We start from the raw sequence: 14,843 nt of genomic DNA, 5'->3' as shown, positions 1-14,843 counted from the left end.
TGGTTATCACATAGGAATTACAGAAACAAGCATAAGCTGGCAACCTCTGAAAAGGCTGTGTCTTTATTGCCAGTTGGGAATGTCTGGGTTATTTGGAGGTTTATGCTGATATATACCTTTTTGTTTAATGAAACATAATGCTGAAGTATATAGAGAATCAACTTTTTTGTGGGGAAGGCTTTTTATTTGCTGGCCCCTATGTTACTTGCTTGTGTCACTGTTCAGTCATTAAATGTTCCAGTTAATCCAAAGATACAGACAGTATTGCAGGAGCTCCTCTTTCTTCCTCTCACTCTTAATTTGAAATATATTAACAGGCTGAACTATCAGAAGGTTAATTGTCCACATTGTCTACTGGATGGTTAGACTATACCCGTGGACTCAGGTTTTGAGGACTCTCAGTGAATGTGGGGGTCAGTTTTGGCCTCTCAGGAGTTCAGTGGTGATTTATGAGTGATTGGAGAGTAGATTCCCAGATTGATAAAAGATGGTGTATAAATGCCAGTCAGGAAGTATTACTAGTAGCCTTGCCATTTCATTCATAAGAGTAAGATTCTTCCTTCTTCTTGTTATTTCTCTATATTGGATGAAAAGCTACCAAGAAGCATAGCTTTATTTGCCCAGCAGCATTTACAGTCTCTCTTCAATTGGTCGGACAAAGCATGGGGCTGCGTTTTTGACCAATTATCCCCTGGTTCTGAGAATGGTTTTAATTCATGAGGGTTACAGCAGATGCTTTTTAAAGTATTTAACCTGCATTACCATAATGAGAGCCCCTGGCTCTATAAACCCCTTAATTCAGTAGAGCAAAACAAAAAGTGAACTTCATTTGTGCTGCTGCCTTACACACACACACACACACACACACGCACACACACACATGCAAGCCTGAATTTCCATCGCAAGGCTGTATCCTTTCTTCTGTGCTCTTTGGAGGTCTCTCTGAGCTGAGCCTGGCCAGTCAAAACTGCTAGAATGTGCTTTAGGTCAGCTTTTCCATATAAATTAAATCAGGCTCACTGGACAGAAGCATTCCCCATAAGGTCTCAAAAATTGCTAAGCAAAAAGGGATTCTGAAGAGCCGTTCAGAAGTAGTCATCGGTATTCAAAAGCCTTTACAAAGATGATTTTTCTTTGTAGTATGTTTTTTAAACATATTAGAATATTAGAATTATCTAATAATACTACAAATATGTTCTCTATGAATTTTGTCTTTTTCACATCAACTTTTAAAGCTTTAATATTATTATCATTATTGTCTTTGTTGTTTTCTTTGAAATCCAAATGCCTCTGTTTGATTCAACATTATATTGAGGAAACATCTAATTTTTTTTTCTCAGAAAAGCTGCATGGAAGTTGGATTTTAAGAGTTTTCTGTCAGCAAAAAAAAAAAAAAAAGAAATCACTTTAATTTTTTTGCCTTTCTAGGATTTTACATTAATCAAATGGGTTTTTCTCTTAGAGTTTAAATAACATAGACTATATATTGGCCTGAGACATCCTGCATAGTGGAGCTGATTCTGATCAATAGCTGAATATCAATGTCTATATTGCAGACATTATAGAGTCAAAGTCTACATAAATAAGGGTATTTGTAAGGAAAATATATATTTCCCTAGATTTTGATGAACTAATTGTTTAGAGCAAGCTGTGGCATCTTAAATTTTCCTGAAATGTCCCAATTCTTTATAAACCTTAGAGAGATTGGGAAAAAGAGGAAGAGGGAAGAGGTTGAGGGCTCACAGAGGCTCAGACTGTAATCTAGCATTCTGACTACCTTTCTTTGGGGAGTTAGAGGCAAATATGGAAAATGCGTTGTATCACTTCTGATTTTAAAGTGAGGGACAGTAGGAGTTCAAGTCTTAGTTTTTCTTCTATACCACAGTGCCCAACTATTTCTAAACTTGCATACTAAGGTCACTTCAGTCATTTAGTTAATAATTCTGGATTTGCATAAACTGGCCTTATTGGAAAAGCTAATGAGGAGCATTTTTCTTTGCAGTAGAAAGCAATTTTGGTTTCAGAGTCTTGTAACCAAATGAAATGAAAAGAAAACCACATGCCCCGAAGTTTAAAAATGGGATAGGAGGCAATGGATGATCAAAATCCTGTGCTTCCTACAGTTTGTTATCCTCTAAAGATGTGAATAGACCACAGATTGCATAGGTTGTCCCCATTTTTTATCAGCATGGAAAGATAGGATTTTCTTAAAGTCTGAGAGCGCCTTAAATGTGCATAGACATGTTCCCCAAGGGAAAAACCAGAAACTATATTGAATATCACACCCATTAGTATCACTTGTATTTGTGCACAGCAATACCAAATACACCCCATGCTGAGCTTAATTTTCCAGTCATTCTAAATTGAGACAGGAAGTGCATAGTCACCCTGTCTGCTCCCTTTTGCCGAATACAAGGGATAAGAATGGTCTCTGATCTTTTAGACGTTTTATAATTTTCCTGAAATAGTATATGCTCATTATGGAACATCTCTTTTCAATGAATGCACTGGTCTTCAAACCCTATTAAATTCATAATAAATATACAAATGTCTGTCTGGTGCATGAAGAAGCTGTATTTGGTTCAGGCGCAAGAATTAACTGCACACATGTTTTGGTGACGCTCTCCTTGCTTCTAGTATATATCTTTGCTAATCAACGTTATGTAAGTATGAAATGAAAACGGAAGAAAACATGTAGTAGACTTTTTCTGTTTGACTCAGTCATTAAGCAATAATTTCCTAAAGTAGGCTGCCAGGTAAACAGTAGGATGCAGGCATTGCTCAAAACTTTTGATTAAATAAGGCAAGGATTTTTTTTTTTTTTTAAACCAAACTCCAGACAAAATGTAATGCATTGGTGCTTAAGATTCTTTGGCATCGCTATCTGAACATCCAGTTGATTTGTTTGCTTGTTTACTTATTTATTTTTGGCTGCACTGGGTCTTCCTTGCTGCTTGTGGACTTCCTCTAGTCCCGGTGATCGGGGGCTGCCCTTCATCGTCGTGCATGGTTGTCACTGCGGTGGCTCCTCTTGTTGCAGAACACGGGCTCTGTGCGCTCAGGGTGAATAGCAGCAGCTCGCGGGCTCGAGAGCACGGGCTCCGTAGTTGGGGCACACAGGCTCAGTTGCCCCATGGTGTGTGTGATCTTCCCAGATCAGGGATGGCACCAGTGGCCCCTGTGTTAGCAGGGGGAGCCTTATCTGCTTCTACTACCGGGGATGTCTTCCCCATTGAGTTTTTAAAAATCTAGGTTCCTGGAGTACATGAATCTGCATTTTAAAACCCCAAAGAACGTTGATGCAGGTAGCCTTTGAACCACATATTATGACCTCTTCAGTAAATATTTAAGAATTATACATTAATGAAGTAAAGTAATTAACTTATTTGGGTCAGGACTGGATAAAGACAAAATGGGAAAACCTATCCCTTCCTTTCCCTTCTTTTTTTTTTAAAGGAAGATTAGTAAGTTGTGCTTTATTAATATTTATTAATAAAAGTTGTGCTCACCAACAAGGTAACCACTAGGCACCTATCTATCTAAAGTAGCTAACTGAAGTTTATTTTTAATTAATTAAAATTAAACTAAATTACAACTCTGTATCCCCAGGAGCAGTACCACATTTCAAGTGCCCATGACCCACCCATGACCAGGGGCCACTATATTGGACAAGGCAGAGAGAGAACCTTTTCAGCATCACAGAAGGTTCTGCTGCCCAGCAATGGTGAAGGGCATTCCTCCTGCCTGCTTTTGTGAAGAGGAATCAGGGAAATTAAACTGAATTCACTCAGTAAAATTATATTTCAGTTCTAGAACATAATGACTTCAGAGGAGCTCAGAATGTTTGAGAGAGAGAAATACTCAAGTGAGGAAGAAGTTGGGTGACACAGAGAGGGACAGAGATGAAGACTGGGTGACATGTTCCATGCCCTCAGGGACAGGAGCTCCTGAGAGGAAGCATGGGTGGGGATCCTCTGAGGGAAGGAAGCGTGGTGAGGTTTCCTTGGTTGACTGTGGTCTCAGCTGAGATTGTGTGGGAAAGTAAGGAAGAACAGGTGGACAGTCTGAGAAGCTGCACAGGCAGACCTCACACGAGACTGAATGTCTGTCAGGATCTGACAGGAGCTGTGGTTTGTCTGCCATCAAACTCAGCCATCCTCTCAACTCTGGTACCTGCTTCTGGAGAAACAGCCCCTTCGCTCTCAACCAGCCTGTGACCTCTTGTGTCTCTGCATTGACTGCTGCTGCTGCTGCTGCTAAGTCGCTTCAGTCACGTCCGACTCTGTGCAACCCCATAGACGGCAGCCCACCAGGCCCCGCAGTCCCTGGGATTCTCCAGGCAAGAATACTGGAGTGGGTTGCCATTTCCTTCTCCAATGCATGAAAGTGAAAAGCGAAAGTGAAGTCGCTCAGTCGTGTCCAACTCTTATCGACCCCATGGACTGCAGCCCACCAGGCTCCTCCATCCACGGATTTTCCAGGCAAGAGTTCTGGAGTGGGGTGCCATTGCCTTCTCCGCTGCATTGACTAATGGTGCTTTAATCTCCTCTGCATCTCATGGCTTCTGCCGACCCATCTGCTTCTTCATACACCTCACTTCTCTTGCCTCTCTTGTTTTTGGGGTAGTCTACTGCCGAACTCTTTCCCTCAGATTCAGACCCTCCTCCAGAGCCACTCTACTTGGTGTCCCCATCATCACGGAGGGAGAGCATGGCTGTTGTGTGGGTCCAGTCAGCTGATGGGTGGCCAGCCATTCCTGAAACAGCCCCTCAGAAGAGGACTCTGGGCTTGGCAGCCTCTGAACCTTCTAGAAAAGGTATAGCCAGAAGGCACTTGGCCTGGTCTGTACTCTATCAAGGCAAAATCAGACAAGTTTGAGCAAACTCCAGGAGATAGTGAAGGACAGGGAAGCCTGGCATGCTGCAGTCCTTAGGGTCACAAAGAGTCGGACATGACTTAGCAAATAATAACAAAATAGAGGGAAACTCCAGTTTTAATGGAGTAAAAATGTCCTCAGTGTGTGATTTATTAATCAATTGATTGACTGATTTGGCTGCATGGGGTCTTATTTGTGGCATGCAGGAATCTTCGTGGTGTGGTGTGACACCTTTTCCTTGTGGTTCAGGGACTCTGTAGTTGTGGTGTGTAGGCTTAGTTGCTCCGTGATATGTGAGATCTTAGTTCCCCAGCCAGGGATCAAACCCATGTCCCCTGCATTGAAAGGCAGATTCTTAACCACCAGACCACCAGGGAAGTCTCATGTATGATATTTTTGACTAAAGGTCTTATTGAGCCATGTTACATTTTCTTAACGATAGACACAAAAGGAGATGACACCCATTAGAACTTCATTTTCACTTTTCACTTTCATTCATTGGAGAAGGAAATGGCAACCCACTCCAGTGTTCTTCCCTGGAGAATCCCAGGGACGGGAGAGCCTGGTGGGCTGCCGTCTATGGGGTCGCACAGAGTCGGACAGGACTGAAGTGACTTAGCAGCAGCAGCAGCAGCAGCACTTATCACAGTATAAGAGATTCAAGTGTTGGATCTAGTTTTGTTTCAGTAGCGGAAAGATTTATGATTTTTTTTTTTCCCCCTGCAAGAACTGTTCTTGTCTGCATGACTCTGCAAATTTTTTTCCTATCAAACAACTACAGTTTTATCTCTGTTGTCTCAATAGTTGTGGAAATAACAGGCAGAGGGGGAAACAAGCCTGAGTCTTTCTCTTAGGTTTCATTTGAAAAAATCCCTGGTTTTTGTCTTTACTTCCTCATTGCTGTAGATTAAGAAATCTTATTCGGGAAATGGACAGTGCTTCGAACCATTGTGAACACTTGATTGAGAAAAGGCTGGGATGTGGCTTATTTTCCCCACCCCAACCCCACCTTTCTTTCCTTACTTTCTCCTCTACCCTAGAGAGTCTATTCCCTCCTCTGAACCCTGATGCAGAATAGGAGGCTAAGGGGCATCTGCAGATACTTGTCTGCTCTCTTCTCTTCTCTCCTCCTTTCCCTGCCTCTCCACTCCCCTCTTCCTTTGGCTCACCTCTGCTCTGTACCCGACACTCCATCAGCTTTGTGAATGGGCTCACCAAAGTCCTTTACTATCTAATCTGCTTAATTACGCCCTGGGATTGTCACAAAGCAGAATGAAAAGAACGTTTACTGTATCCTGCTTCGTGCATCCAGAGTGCATTTTTTAAAGGATATGTTTTTCTCTGTATGGACATGTTTTCAGATTTACAGAAAAGTTGCAGGAGTAGTAGTACCAAGAATGCCTGATACCCATCACCCACTTCCCCCAAATGTTTGCTTTTTACTCCATTTGCTGTATCATATTCATTCTCTCACCTCTCTTTCTCACAGATACACACGTGTACACATCCACATTGTTTTTCTAAACCAGTTTTTCTTCACATGATCCTCCATTACCTCTAAACATTTCAATGTTTTTCTTAAGCACAGGGAATTCAGAGTTAATATTTTTTACATTAAAAATACAGGGTTTTTTGCTTTTGCCTTTCCCTTTCCTTTCTCTGACTGAGAGTTTTAAAATGCGAAATGGCTAAAAGAGAAGAACCTGGTTTGATGCTCCACAAACTGGTTCATCAGCCCATGGAGGCTCAAAACTTGACTATGTTTTTGTGATTCAGTGTTTCCAGGTCAGATGAGCTTTCAAATTGAGGACTGGGGGGATGGGGAAGGGGGGGTGTGGTGAGAATAGCACTGCAACTTGCGTCTTCTGTTCTTTTTAAAACCTAAATTAATTTCTTAGGGACTATTTAGCCAGCAGCATAATATGAGTGAAGTTTTCTTATAAATAGTGGGCACAAGATGCGATAAGGCTACTAGCAAGTTCTCTGTTAGACTGCTTGGCCAAACTATTATGAAGTTAGCTGTCACATAGAACAAGGAGCTATAATCAGTCCAGGTGCTCTATTTTCCCCCTTCATTTCATGTTGATTCTTAAGAGTTTGGGATACAGAGGGACTTGTCTGTGCCCTAAGTGCACTGTATTGTATTATTAATACCAGTAGAGCAGCTGAGTCCCACTACACAGTCTTTGTGGTCTGCAGATGCTCTAAGAAGTGTCTGAGCATAAAAGGAGGCTGTTTGAGTTGAAGTGGGCTGATGGTCTGGGATGACATTTGAACGCGTGGAGGACAATGTCTAAATGACAGTGCCGAGAAGGGAAGGCAAAAAAGAAGAAAAAAGCTGGAAACTGTTGCCATTGTCCCCACATGCTCACCACTCTTGAGATACTCCTCACAGACGAGCTTTGTCTGGGAAGAAATGGGAGAGGGATCGAGGAGGGTTAGACATTGGGCCCCTGGGACAAAAGCCAGGGATTCGGTCCTTAGACACATTATAATTCTAGACAGATAGCCAATGTGATGAAAACCACAACCTGAATGGATTTCACGTCTTACAAAGTTAAACATTTTAGCTAAATTATTACAAATATATTTAACAAAATGTTTGCAAAACTTGGAGATGCTTCAATGAATAAAGCTTTTAAGAACATCAAGTTGGTTGTGCAAATGAATAATATAGTGGGTCTGCTTTGGAATTTAGGATAGCTGTCTCCTCTACCACACACACACACACATACACACATACACACATACATACATACATAACACATACACTCTGTACACTCACCCAGCCAAATGGAATAATTTGTCAACAGCCCTAGAGTTGTTAGGATAACATCATAGATTAAGCAAAGGATAACTTCTCCAGCTGATAAAATAGTGCACAAGTTCTAGAACAAAAACAATGCAGAAGTTTGAGAAATCGATGGAAATTTGTCTCAGAATAAATTCTACCTGGTATGCCAAGCATGGAGTCAAATACTGTGCTGTTAACTTCCATACTTGGCTGAATTTTTTTCCTTGAAATTATCACCATTCTTTTAATGTAGTTTGCACTATGTATAGTGCCCTTGGATTTTTAATTGCTCTGGATTATCATTTTCAATGCAATTAGTAAAATGCCCTCAATTACATATAATAATTACTGTAAATGGGGCTATTGGCCTAATTGTTATAAATGGGGAAAGATGTTTGATTATCATGTGCAATGAAATCATGTACAGTATTTATTTTACATTATTACGTAAATGGTGTAATGATAACACGTAATTATATTGTATCATTCCTCGGTCAACAAATCTACTTCATGTCAAGATCTCTAGAATTACGATACATTACCAAAGATCCACATAGTGGATCTTTTTTCCCAAAGTAATTGGGTTATTCTGTGGGTTGGGAACCCACTTAATAAACCGATTATGCACAGGGAAGAAAAATCTGGAAAGAAAAAAAACTATTTTACCTCCCTTTAAAATCAAGAATGTCCAGATTATCCAATGTTGTCAGTCTTGAATCCTCCCGGAGCCCAGTGCCAACCTTCACCACATCTATTTGTTTTTATGTAAACATGTGAAAATCAACATCCCCCTAAATGGTGGCAACATTTAAAATATGCCTGGGGAAGAAAAAAAAAGAGGTCCTTTCTTCACTGTGGCCAGCATGATAATCATCCTTAGTTTACAGATGCACATTTAACAAGCTTATAGCACATGATTAATTCTGCAAAGGAACCTGTCTGACAGAATGGGATTATGAGAATTGCATATTGATAGTGGCAGGAGAAATACATCTATTTTCTCAGTGTAAGGTAGGGTGTTCTTGTGTTCTTTAGAAATTGGCACATCTCATAGGTGTTGCTCTCAAAATGATCTCAGGATGGAAAGAAATCAGTAATTACAGAGCCAGGCATTCAGTTGTGTCCTAATTTTCCCACCAGTTTTTCAGTGTTTCAGCTGCCTCCGAGACTTAAAGTATTCTCATTAGGTAGCTGCAGAGGCAGCCGCTTGCCTACTCCCTCATTCTCTCACTTGCGTTTCTTTTTTTTTTTTTCCTCCATTCCTGCCTTGGGAGTGACTGTGAAGATCATTTGCTGGAATGATTGGCAGGTTAGAGGATTCGATCAGATGAGTTCCTCTTAGCGCAGGTCAAAAAGGCTAGTTAGCAGGAGCTGTCGAAAAATGCCAGCAGCATTCGAAATGGGAAATGTCATGACTTCGAGGCAGGGGGTGCCACCTGGAACAGAAAGCCCCCAGCTCATTAGCAAGTTACAGGATGCGGGCTTAACTGGAGGGAGCAGAGAAGGAAAGATAATACCCAATAGGGAAAATGATTGTGAAGTGGAATTGATTTCATGTATAATTTGTTTATCACTAGAGGGGACAAATGCTGTCCTTCTGACATGAGCCGAGGAGTGTGGACTATGAATGAAGCAGCTTAGCATAATCTCCAGGTTGAGCTTTGGATTTAAAAAATGCAAACTTCTTTATTCTTAACTGTGGAAATGATCAGGTCATGTTACATTAATTAAAGCTGACATACTCTCAAATGTTTTATCTGAGCAGTTGTGGCAATTCCACAGAAATAGATGGAGATAGGCAACTTTAGAAAATAAGACGGATTTTTTTTCTTTTTCCTCTGCTGGTGGAAGACTAGCTCAGCTGCATATGGAATTAGAACAGGCTTGGTGTTTATCTTCAGTGGTTAGCCAGGCTGCACAAATCAAACCGGGTTCCAGATTCTCATGCAATCTCATTTACAGAGGAGTGTGTTTGCCCTTTGGGAGATTTAGATCTAATCCATGTTAAAATATATATGTATATTTTAAAATATGACTATATCATATTTTAGTCCAATGTTGAAATTTTTATCTTCCTTTTTTTTTAAAGGAACAGCTCTCCAGTTTCATTCCTGCCTAGTTGTAGTTAATCTATAATTTGATTTTTTATCATAAAATCAACAACTTAGCAGTAGCCATAGTTAGAAAACAAAGCTAAAATAAAAAGGTGTCCTTATAGGAAGAATTAATCTGCAATTTGTAAAGAGAGTGTAGTGGCAAAACAGAAAATCAAATTGCCTAGCATGCAGTCAAACCAAATGCCAGATTTAAAGGTTCCAGTATTTTTACTGTATATTAAATGGACTTTAGTGTAAAGCTTTTTCCTACATAAATTGAATCAGAAAATGTATTTGCTTTTGATAAGAAAGTTTTGCAATATCATTTATCTTTAACATAGAGATCTTCACTGTATTTTTTTAAGCGACAGATGCCACAGCTGCAAGTCTTTCTGGCTGAACACTAAAGGATGTTTACTTAGCATTCCAGATTTTGGTTACAACATATATTTTCAAAATGTTTTTGTCTTGAGTTTTCTCTTCTCTTAAGTATTGGGACATTTTATGAGGCAGTTATGAAATAGCCAGTACTTGTTTTATCAAGCAGCTTCAGACTGCTGTCTGAAATGAATAGGAATCCTAAAACCTCCTAGTCGAAACACTGGTGGAAAATTCATTCTGTTCTGTATTCAGCACAAAAAGCTTAGCATTAAGCTACTGAATATAGCTGCCAAAATTGCCTGCATTACTTTTGTCAAATCTAAAAATTTAAACATCAGTGTGAATCCACTCATCCCCTCATTTGGGGGCTTTATTGTGTGGTCCAGGAGCTGGCCTTTAAAAAAAAAAAAAGATTTTTGAAATGGTTCATCTAAACTTAAGATTTTTTATTCTTCCATAGTAACTCAATTTGTTAATGACTGACAGATCTATTAGAAATATGAATAAGTCAATTATTTTGAGAGAAAAGATTATCAAAAAAATGTTTTTAACAGGAGATTTGGTTCTAGTTGTCTTCCCAAGGACTTCTCAGCCTTCAGAAGCTTGAAGTAAGGTGCCCTTACTACTTCTTAAGACAGGCCAGCCAAAGGCATCTGGCCACGAAGAGCTGGAGGTGAATATCCGGTCTCACTTCTCACCCTTCTCTATGTACTCTGCCTTCACCTTGGCCTTCCAGAGTCAGCTCTGCCTTCACAGACTTTGAGACTCTCCACTTTGTTGCATTCTTCTCAGTTAATCTCCTCTCCATCAACTAGAATAATATCTGATACATACTGATGTTATATTTATCGTTCTCCTTGCTGAATCCTTTTATTTGAACAAAATATAAAGATTTTCATTTGTACCTACATGTTGTTGCTGTTCAGTCACTAAGTCGTGTCCAGCTCTTTGTGACCCTGTGGTCTGCAGCATGCTGGGCTTCCCTGTCCTTCACTATCTCCTGGAACTTGTTCAGACTTACATCCATTGAGTCAGTGATGCCGTCCAACTGTCTTACCTCTGTCGTTCCCTTCTCCTCCTGCCCTCATTCTTTCCCAGCATCAATGTCTTTTCCAATGAGTCGGCTTCTTTGTTGAATCTTTCTACAGCTCTGTGGATTAAGTGACCTTGTTGTTGAAAGTTTCACCATCAGATTTGTGGATTCCTCTTAGATAAGTTTTCTAGTTCCAAAGATAAGAAATGGTATCCTTATAATTGTCCCCTTTATCTCAGTTCTCCTGTGGTCTCTATACCCTGGGGATCCCCAGAAGCTCCCTGGGGGTCAAAACTAATTTCATGATAATACTAAGATGGTCTTTGCCTTTTGCGCTGTGTTGGCATTTGTACTAATGGTGCAAAAACAACGGAAGTAACGCCACTGGCTCTTAACATGAATCAAGGCAGTGGCACCAAACTGTCTTCCTAGGCACTGTTCTCTCTACCGTCACACAGTGGTAATTGTTTTTAAAGTCCAGTTTCACTTAATAATGTTCTTGGTAAAACAATAAAAATGATTAATTTTATTAAAACTCTGCCTTTGAATAGATATATTTTTAATATTTTTTTGTGTGTGCCCAGTCCTGTCTGACTTTTTGCAACTCCGTGGACTGTATAGCCCACCAAGCTCTTCTGTCCTTGGAATTTTCCAAGTAAAAATACTGGAGAGAGTTGCCATTTCCTTCCCTAGAAATTTTTAATATTCAGTGTGTCTAAATGGGAAGTTTGCGTAAACCATGTCCACTGTGTACCTAATTACTCTGGTTGTCTCAAGGAAAAGCTGGGGTGCAAGTGTTTGGGTTGTAACGGAAACTGGCTGTTTTTCCCCTGAAAACATGGTCTTTAACGGATGACTGACTGATGGTGGTTACTGGTTATGGTTATTCAGACTTGAATATTTGGCAGACATTTCCTCAAAAGTGAATCTGTCACCCCAGGAAAACAACCAATAGTATTTTCTGCCTAAGATAAAATGAAAGCTTCCAATGGAAAATTAGGATATGGGGAAATCACAGAAAACTTTATTTGCTACCAGAGCTTGAGATCTTTCCAAACATTTTTCCAGTGAGATGGGTGGTGAAATAAGCAAATGTGATTTTGTGATATTGTATAGTGAAATGTGTCAACATTTGAAAGACTTAGATAAATTATTGAATCAGTACTTTCCAAATGACCAGTGCATAATTGTACAAAATCATTGCATGGATAAAATGTTTGCTAAAAGTACAAAAGACACCAATTGATTTTAAAGTAACAGAATATAAAGAATTCGTTGATATGATTTCAGATTTCCCAGTGCAACTAATCTTTAAGAAACTACCACTTGTTGAGTTTTGTTATATTATAAAAATATATATAACCACAATGATCTGAAAGGGCTATTAAAATACTTCTGTTTTTCCAATCTACTTATCTGTGAGAGGCCATACTTTTGCTTCAACTATAACAACATATCATAGAACAGATTGAATGCAGAAACTGTTATGAGAACCCAGCTGTCTACTATTCAGCCAGATATTTAAAAGTTTTGCAAAATTGTGAAATAGTGTAACCCCTCTTGCTAATTCTGCTCAGAAAATATGGTTATTGTATCAAAATAGTGTTTTATGTTAACATGCTTTTAGGTTCTTTTTAAAGAATTAATAAATATTTTAAAATTTAAATTTTAATATCAAATATGGTAAACATTGATGCTGGGACAGATTGAAAGCAGAAGGAGAAGAGGGTGACAGAGGATGAGATGGTCAGATGGCATCACCAATACTATGGACATGAACTTGGGCAAACTCCGGGAGATGGTGAGGGACAGGGAAGTCTGATATGCTTCAGTTCATGGGGTCAAGAAGAGTTGGACACGACTTGGTGATTGAACAATAACAACAAATGGTAAACAAATCCATAGAAACAAATGCTTTTCGTGGGGTGGTGGGGGGGGGTCCTTTATAACTTTCAAGAGTGTAAAGGGTTCTTTAAGACCCAAAAGTATGAGAGCTGCTGCTCTCTGCCCATAGTGTTATGCGTTAATTCTGACATGCTAATTATTCTAGTAACATTTTCTCCTCCCTTGAATATATTACTCCTCACTGTACTATTTTTGTTTTGCTCTATAAAGTTATTCCAGTTCTATCAATCTAATTGACTATCTCCATTTTTCTGGGTACAGTAGATAAAATTCCAATTCTTGTGTTCACACAGATGTCATCTGGAAATTACAGTTGAGTGCCATTAAAATCTATGTCCTTGATGATTAGAAGGCTAATTCTTAAAGGATCTTTGCTGTATATTAGTTTGGGAGGCTGTAGTTCAGTTCAGTCGCTCAGTCGTGTCCCACTCTTTGCGACCCTATGAATCACAGCACGCCAGGCCTCCCTGTCCATCACCAACTCCCGGAGTTCACCCAGACTCAAGTTCATCGAGACAGTGATGCCATCTAGCCATCTCATCCTCTGTCGTCCTCTTCTCCTCCTGCCCCCAATCCCTCCCAGCATCAGAGTCTTTTCCAATGAGTCAACTCTTCGCATGAGGTGTCCAAAGTACTGGAGTTTCAGCTTCAGCATCATTCCTTCCAAAGAAATCCCAGGGCTGATCTCCTTCAGAATGGACTGGTTGGATCTCTTTGCAGTCCAAGGGACTCTCAAGAGTCTTCTCCAACACCATAGTTCAAAAGCATCAATTCTTCAGCGCACAGCCTTCTTCACAGTCCAACTCTCACATCCATACATGATCACAGGAAAAACCATAGCCTTGACTAGACGAACCTTTGTTGGCAAAGTAATGTCTCTGCTTTTGAATATGCTCTCTAGGTTGGTCATAACTTTCCTTCCAAGGAGTAAGCGTCTTTTAATTTCATGGCTGCAATCACCATCTGCAGTGATTTTGGAGCCCCCAAAAATAAAGTCTGACACTGTTTCCACTGTTTCCCCATCTCTTTCCCATAAAGTGGTGGGACCGGATGCCATGATCTTCATTTTCTGAATGTTGAGCTTTAAGCCAACTTTTTCACTCTCCTCTTTCACTTTCATCAAGAGGCTCTTTAGTTTTTCTTCACTTTCTACTATAAGGGTGGTGTCATCTGCATATCTGAGGTTATTGATATTTCTCCCGGCAACCTTGATTCCAGCTTGTGCTTCTTCCAGCCCAGCATTTCTCATGATATACTCTGCATATAAGTTAAATAAGCAGGGTGACAATATACAGCCTTGATGAACTCCTTTTCCCATTTGGAAACAGTCTGTTGTTCCATGTCCAGTTCTAACTGTTGCTTCCTAACCTGCATACAAATTTCTCAAGAGGCAAGTCAGGAGGTCAGGTATTCCCATCTCTTTCAGAATTTTCCACAGTTTATTGTGATCCACACAGTCAAAGGCTTTGGCATAGTCAATAAAGCAGAAATAGATGTTTTTCTGGAACTCTCTTGCTGTTTCCATGATCCAGCGGATGTTGGCAATTTGATCTCTGGTTCCTCTGCCTTTTCTAAAACCAGCTTGAACATCAGGAAGTTCACAGTTCACATATTGCTGAAGCCTGGCTTGGAGAATTTTGAGCATGACTTTACTAGCGTGTGAGATGAGTGCAATTGTGCGATAGTTTGAGCATTCTTTGGCATTGCCTTTCTTTGGGATTGGAATGAAAACTGACCTTTTCCAGTCCTATGGCCACT

General features: G+C 40.0%; 1 protein-coding gene across 4 annotated transcripts in view; it reads left to right on the top strand.

The window, feature by feature from the left end:
• CDK14 (cyclin-dependent kinase 14) overlaps positions 1-14,843 on the top strand; it is a 668,333-nt gene that overhangs the window by 568,187 nt on the left and 85,303 nt on the right. The gene's annotated exons all lie outside the window — the stretch shown is intronic.

Source organism: Bison bison, unplaced genomic scaffold, assembly GCF_000754665.1.
Source record: "Bison bison bison isolate TAMUID 2011002044 unplaced genomic scaffold, Bison_UMD1.0 scf7180017864134, whole genome shotgun sequence".
NCBI lineage: Eukaryota > Metazoa > Chordata > Mammalia > Artiodactyla > Bovidae > Bison > Bison bison.
This window is presented reverse-complemented; position numbering and strand designations above follow the sequence as displayed.